The sequence below is a fragment of the Mus pahari genome, chromosome 14 (genome assembly GCF_900095145.1).
Source record: "Mus pahari chromosome 14, PAHARI_EIJ_v1.1, whole genome shotgun sequence".
Taxonomy (NCBI): Eukaryota; Metazoa; Chordata; class Mammalia; order Rodentia; family Muridae; genus Mus; species Mus pahari.
In genome coordinates, this window is record NC_034603.1 from 19814086 (window position 1) to 19821579 (window position 7494).

Sequence of the window (7494 nt, forward strand, 5' to 3'; positions counted from 1 at the left end):
ACCCTGTCTCAAAAAACAAAACAAAACAAACAAACAAACAAATTCCGGCACTACCACGACCAGTGTACTTCCTTACTGTACTTCCTTACTGTACTTCCTTACTGTTTTGCATTATGCATTTCTGCAGAACAACAAGAACCAGATAGACAACACTGTGTTCTGCTGTCAGCATAGGGTGTAGCCTGGTCGCTTGGACCTCAGGGTACCCTCCAAGCTGAACTTGGGAAACATTTCTCAAAGTGGCTGGGCTTGGGCAGAATGGCCTGGAGGCTCTCTTTGTTAAAGCTCTCTTTTCAAAGCGGTCTGTGGGTGGGGTCCTGCCCTCAAGGCACCTTCTTAACTATTGGCCCAATACAAATTGGAGGCTTCTCCTTAATTGTGCTAATTTCTTTAATAGCCACAGCACCTGTCCTGTCTACTCTGTGTACAGCTCTTTTTAAGGTTTATTTATTTATGTATGTGGGTACTTTGCATGCCTGTATATCTGCACACCAGAGAACAACTTCAGACAGGTGTGGGCGCTGGGAATTGAACTTGGGACATTCTGGAAGAGCAGTGAGTGCTCTTAACCACTGAGCCATCTCTCCAGCCCCCTGTCTACAGCTTTAACATGTGCTTTACCATTTCCTCATCAAATTACATTTTCACATCTTTCTTCTCCTCTCTGACTCCTCACTATAAACTTCACTAAACAGGGAGCAGGAACCATACTACAGCCTGAATGTTATGTTATCTTGAAATGTCCTCTGTCAAATCATTACTCTATGTGCATGTGTGTGCTCGGACTCACGTGTGCATGATGTATGTGTATGCTGTGGATGATGTGTGTAGATGCCTTCATGTGCATGTCAGAGAAGAGTGTCAAGTATCCTTCTCTACCTCTTCCAGCCTTACTCTTTTGAGGTAGGGTCTCTCCAGCAATGGGGTGCTCATCTGTTTTTAGCTATGCTGGCAGCCAGTGAGGCCCAAAGATCCTCCTCTCTCCCTGCTAAGTGCTGGGGTTTTAGGCATGGATGAGATTATCCCCAGCTTCATATGTAAGTACTGGAATCTGAACTCTGGTCTCACGAATGAGCAGCAAGCACTCCTAGAAACGCTCAGCAATCTCTCCATCTCCACACTCTGTTACTTTTTTTTTTCTTATATTTATTTATCTATTTATTTATTTATTTATTTATTTATTTATTTACAGACATGGTTTCTCTGTATAGAGCTGCCATCCTGGAACTGGTTCTGTAGACCAGGTTGTCCTCCTCAAACTCACAGAGAGGAGATCTGCCTGCCTCTGACTTTTTTTTTTTTAATTTATTTATTATTATATGTAAGTACACTGTAGCTGTTGTCATCAGACACAGCAGAAGAGGGTGTCAAATCTCATTATGGATGGTTGTGAGCCACCTTGGGGTTGCTGGGATTTGAACTCAGGAATTCTGAGAATTCTGGAGAGCAGTCAGTGCTCTTAACCGCTGAGCCATCTCTCCACCCACCTCTGACTTACTTTCTTTCTTTCTTTCTTTCTTTCTTTCTTTCTTTCTTTCTTTCTTTCTTTCTTTCTTTTTCTTTTCTTTTCTTTTCTTTTCTTTCTTTCTTTTTTTTTTTTCTGAGACAGGGTTTCTCTGTGTAGCCCTGGCTGTCCTGGAACTCACTCTGTAGACCAGCCTGGCCTCAAACTCAGAAATTTACTACCTCTGCCTCCCAAGTGCTGGGATTAAAGGTGTGCGCCACCACGCCAGGCCTGGTTGAAGTTTTTAGGAGACAGACAACACAACCAGAGTCTTAGCCAGAATGTAAGATAAATGACCTCTAGACTAGTTCTGGGTAGAATCCTTGTTGCTTTCTGAAAACTCTTGATGTATACCAATTCAAAAAGTATTGGTTACTTTTCTTTCTTCCTTTTTTCTTTTCTCCTCCTCCTCTTTTGTTTGTTTGTTTTCTGAGTCAGGGTTTCTCTGTATCACCCTGACTGTCCTGGAACTTGCTCTGTAGAGGAGGCTGGACATCTGCCTGCCTCTGTCTTGCTCTTCTAGGATTAACTAATCTTCTGCTGTGATGGAAGGCGTATACCTTCACCACCCACTATTGTTATGTTTCTTATTGCGGTGACAAGATACCTAATCAGAAACAGCTCAGAGAAAGAAAGTATATATATATATATATATATATATATATATATATATATATATATATATATGCATATATATGTACATACACACATGCGTATATATGTATATATACACACACACACATATATATATATATATGACAGTTCTGCATTTTTCCAGGTGTGGTAATTTGAACAAGAATGCCCGCCCCACCACCACCACCACCACCATAAGTTCATATGTTTAACTACTTTTTCCTCGGTTTGGGGAGGATTAGAAAGTGTGGCCCTGTTGGAGGCAGTTGGGGGAACAAGTTTAGACATTTCAAAAGGTTCATACCATTCCTGTTGTGCCTCCCTCTCTCTGCCTCCTGCTTGTGGATGGAGATGTGAGCTCTCAGCTGTTGCTTCAACCACCTGTCACCATGCCTTTGTCTGTCACTGTAGACTCTAAACTTCTGGAACCGTAAGCCTAATTAACTCTTTGTTTCCTAAGATGCCTTGGTCACGTCGTCTCACCACAGCAATAGAAAAGTAACCAAGATACCTGACAACCTCACCCAGGCCCCATGTCTCCTCCTTTGGCCCCACTCGTGTCTCTGGTCCATTTGAACTATTACAACACAGTCCCAAGTGTCTGGCCGGTCCCAGGTCGGCCCATCCCGGGCAGCTTTTCTCACTTGCCACCAGCCCTCATTAACGCAGTGCACAGCTCTGATCTGACCACTTTAAAAGCTACCTATGGGGCAGGCTGGGTTTTTCATTTGTTTGGTTTTGTTTCTTGAGACAGAGTCTCTCTCTATAGCCTTGGCTGTCCTGGAACTCACTATGAAGATGAAGCTGACCTTGAACCCACAGACATCTCGGGTCTTTGCCTGGGAGGGATGTGTCTTGACCTGGTTGGACTCAGAGTCCCCAAGTAGACATTCCAGACCTTTCCCACTGAGGCCATGGCACCTCGCCATCACTTTCTCTCCTTATGCACCTTTCTCATGCTCTCCTACTTCAGGGAGCACTGCATGGCTCCTTGGCACATCCCCTGGGTCTGGCCTCCGTGTCTCAGCGGCGGCTGACCTTTCTGTTCTTTCTATGAGTTAGTCAGTTTTCTGTTGCTATGACAGAATACCTGAGAGAATCAAGGTATAAGGAGGAAAGGTTTACTTGGGCTCGCGGTCTCACAGACTTTGGTCTGGTGGTTGTGTGGCTCTGTGGCATTGGGTCTGTTGTGACAAGGAACATGAAGTTGGGCAGTTATGGGAAAACAAAAATGTTCATCTCCTGTTAAAATTGGGCTGCTGAGCTGTGTCTCTGGGGTCAGGTGCTTCCTGCCAAGTCTGACAACATACCTTCAAGCCCCGATGCGATCATGTGATCGCATCGGCTCCTGCAAGTTCTCCTCTGACCTCCTCACACTCACCGTGACATGAAGACCCAGATCCAAATCCAAGCATCCACATGGCAGCTCACAGCCATCTGCAACTCCAGCTTCCTGGAATCCTCGGTTTCTCTAAGGGCACTGCACACAGGTGGTCCATAGACATACATTCAGGCAAACCCTCATACAAATAAACCAAAACCTCCAAAACCCTCTTTTAAACTACTCTTGCAAGTAATAATAGTGAAGAGAATCCAAGGGAAGAGGCAGACAAGGAAATTGAGGTCGGCACCACATCAGGCAGGTGTGGGGCACACATCTGTCATTCCAGGACAGGATGAGGGAGGAGAATGTTAAGTTCCAAGATCACCCAGAAAACAAACAAAACTTGCTGGGTGGCTAAGTGCTTGTCTAACACGCAAGTGGCCCAGTTCAATAGAGAAATCAACACAGAAACACGGAAAAATGTGAAGCCCCCTGAGGTGAGTTCAGGGCCTCTTTCCTCCTTTCCCGTCTTGACAGTTCTATTCACTGCAGTTGCCTCCAGGGGCCACCTGCCTCCAGGGGCCTGCCTGCTTCCAGGGGCCGCCTGCCTCCAGGCTGTGCCTGCTCCTCTCTCCCTTGCACAGGCTTAGCTCCAAGAACCACAGGAGCATGGGTTCCTAGAAGTCATCTGATCCACTTTTTTTTTTTTTTTTTTGGTTTTTCGAGACAGGGTTTCTCTGTATAGCCCTGGCTGTCCTGGAACTCACTCTGTAGACCAGGCTGGCCTCAAACTCAGAAATCCACCTGCCTCTGCCTCCCGAGTGCTGGGATTAAACGTGTGTCACCACGCCCGGCCTACTTCTTTCCTAGAGGAAAGGTCTGTTACACTTCTGACCCCAGGGCCAGGTGAGAGCCCAGGCCTTGAGACTCTACTCCAGCCAGGAACCAGAGACCTTTCCGTTAGACTCTTAACAACCTTGTTTTGGAGATTCTTCTTCAAAGCGGCACAGAGGCCATATTGTTATCTTTGCCTATTCATTTATCAGTTACCATTAGCACCACACACTCCACTCCCATTCTCCTCTTTATACTCCCCACTTTGAGATAGGGTCTCATGTATACCAGGCTGTCCTTATATTCTCTGTGTAGCTGAGGATGGCCATTTTGAGCCTCCAGCCTTCTGTTTCCCAAGTGCTAGGATAACACACAGACTAGTGCCACCACACCTAGTCTACTGGATCGACTTGGATGAATGCTAGTTGGCTGTCTACCAACTGAATTGCACTCCCTAACCCTGCTGTTAACCTCTTAGCATGTCTAGTTTATAACTTACAAGTTTCCTAGCTGTATATGGACAGGAGAGAAACAAGTCTATGTGGCGCTTACTACTATTAAGTACTATCCGTGGTTTCAGGAACCTGCTGGGGGAGTCAAGTATGTTCATGACTGAAACCCTCAAATCCGAGATGTTGAAGCAGGGTTATAAAACAAGAACCCTTTACAAGACAAAAGCATGATAGTTTGTTGAGAAAAATTGGCTGCTGCTAGTCTAACTACCTGAGTTTAATCTTAGGAATTCACACAGTGGAAGAAGAGAGCCAACTCGGCCAATTGTTTACTCGTAGGCAGTATACACAACATAATTTTAAAAAAGGTGGGTGGTGCCCAAGGAACACTCCAGCTTCTGCACATACATGAACATACGCACACACACACACACACACACACACACAAAATCAGTGAGAAGACAATAAGGGGATCTCCTAGTGGGCGGGCACTGATAAGAGGAGGTTGTTAACAGAAATTCAAATCTATTACTTCTTTTGCTTTCATTATGGCTCTGGGAAATCTAACCCAGGCCTTTATGCCTTTGAGGCAAGCTCTCTACCGCACATGAAAGACCCAGGCCCCAGCAGGATCTTCTCTGAAGCTGGAGGGACCAACCTGGGCAGCCGGGGCAGCTTAGCTTCGCAGCCTAGCAGTAGTCATGCTGCGGTGGTAAATTTCTTGAGTGATTATAGGTGTGCAGCAGGAGATGTGCACTTTCATAATTTTAAGGTGCAGTGTTGTTTGCTTAATCCGTCTGAGACTGCTTATGGCCAAGCCAACAATTTAATAAGTAGACACACAGCAAAGAACATGTCAGTGTTTGGCTGTGAAGACGTCCCAGCTCCCAGCAAGTCAGTTGTGGGTCACTGAGTGGACAGCGCCCCCTGCAGGAAAACACTTAGCAGCAAGTTTATTGCAAAGTACAATTTCTGTAGCAGCAAACGCGGGATGTACACATCCTCTGCCTCTTGCTTTTGACTGTATTTCGTGTTCTATCCTTGAGTCCCATAATGCATAGTTCTCTAGAAGGCAATATCTATGTTCACAGAGCCCATGACTCCCCAGGCCAGAGTTGTGTTTTCCATAGCTGGGCAGACATCGTTAGCACCAGAACCCTGCCCTTTCATGTTCCGCAGGAGTCTCAGCCGGAGAGAGTCCTGACTGCATTGCGTGCAAGTAACAACAGGACAGGTCTCGGATGTGATGAGCATGCAGTCAGAGATGGGAAGAAGCTGCCTCAACCTGACCACGAGCGGCTGTGTGGGGACCTGGCACCCTAACGGTTAGGGTAACTGGATACCTCATGTAACTGCTGTGGTCATCTAGCAAGGCAGGTATGATCCCCACACTGTCTGAAGAGCAGAGACCAGTTCAGTGACTGGTCAGGTGACTCAGTGGGTCAGGAAGGGCCACAGTGGGTGCTCAGGTCTGCCTGCTTTTTGTGCTTTATCTCTTGATGACTTTTTGTGGTATACTCACGCAGATCAAGCGGTCCAGGCCTTTTGACTAGGGAGGCAGAGTGGATATGGAACCTGCTCAGTCTTTTTCTTGCTTGGAGGCTGTCCATCACCAAATCTTAGCTTTGTTTCTGGGAAGGGGATATACATGTGTTACGTTTGGTTGTCATAGCTCTGCTGTCCTGGAACTCTCTGTAGACCAGGCTGACCGTCAACTCAGAGATCTGCCTGTCTCTGCCTCCTGAGTGCTGGGATCAAAGGCGTGCATCACCACCACCCAGGTGTGATGATATTTTTATGCAATTTATTTTATACTCTGTTATTCAAGAACGGATCCATGGGCTAGAGAGATGGCTCAGAATTAAGAGCACTGGCTTCTCTTCCAGAGGACCCACATTTTTCCTAGCATCTACAAGGAGGCTCACAATTGTTTGATCCAATCCCATGGGATCTGATGCTCTTTTGGCCTCAATGGGGACCAGGCATACACATGGTACATAGATGTACATGTAGACAAAACACCACATGCATAAAAAGTAACGACCATAATGGAAAAGAAAATGAAGTTAAAAATGTTTGAATGACACTGAGGTATCACTGTGTTGCCCAGGCTAGTCTGAAATTCACACATTTCTAGGACTCCGTCTTAGCCTCTCAAAAAGCTGGAACTACAGGCACTGCCCTGCCAGCTCTAAACCTAGTTATTCAAATCATATTGTCAATTATTTACACTTTCTCTGATTTCCTCTCAAAAATGTTCAATAGTTTCCACTTGTCACAAGAAAGAATACACTATACCACCAAAACAGTATATAATGTAAAAAATAATGCTTTTCATTAGAAAAAAATTTTTCTTTGCAGTATTAGGGGACAGAAGCCAGGGTCTCATGCATGAATAGTAGGCAAGTATTGGACCACTGAGCTGAGTCTTGTACCAAAGTACAAGACTTTGTTTGTTTCTTGGAGACAGGGTTTCTCTGTGTAGCTCTGGCTATTGTGGAACTCACTCTGTAGACCAGGCTGGCTTTGAACTCACAGATCTGCCTGCCTCTGCCTCCAGAGTGCTGGGATCAAAGGTATGTACCATCATGCTGGCTCCAGTCCTTTTTTAAAATTTCTATTCCTTTGCAATTTTTTTTTGTTTGTTTTTTGAGACAGGGTTCCTCTGTATAGCCCTGGCTGTCCTGGTACTCACTTTGTAGACCAGGCTGGCCTCGAACTCAGAAATCCGCCTGCCTCTGCCTCCC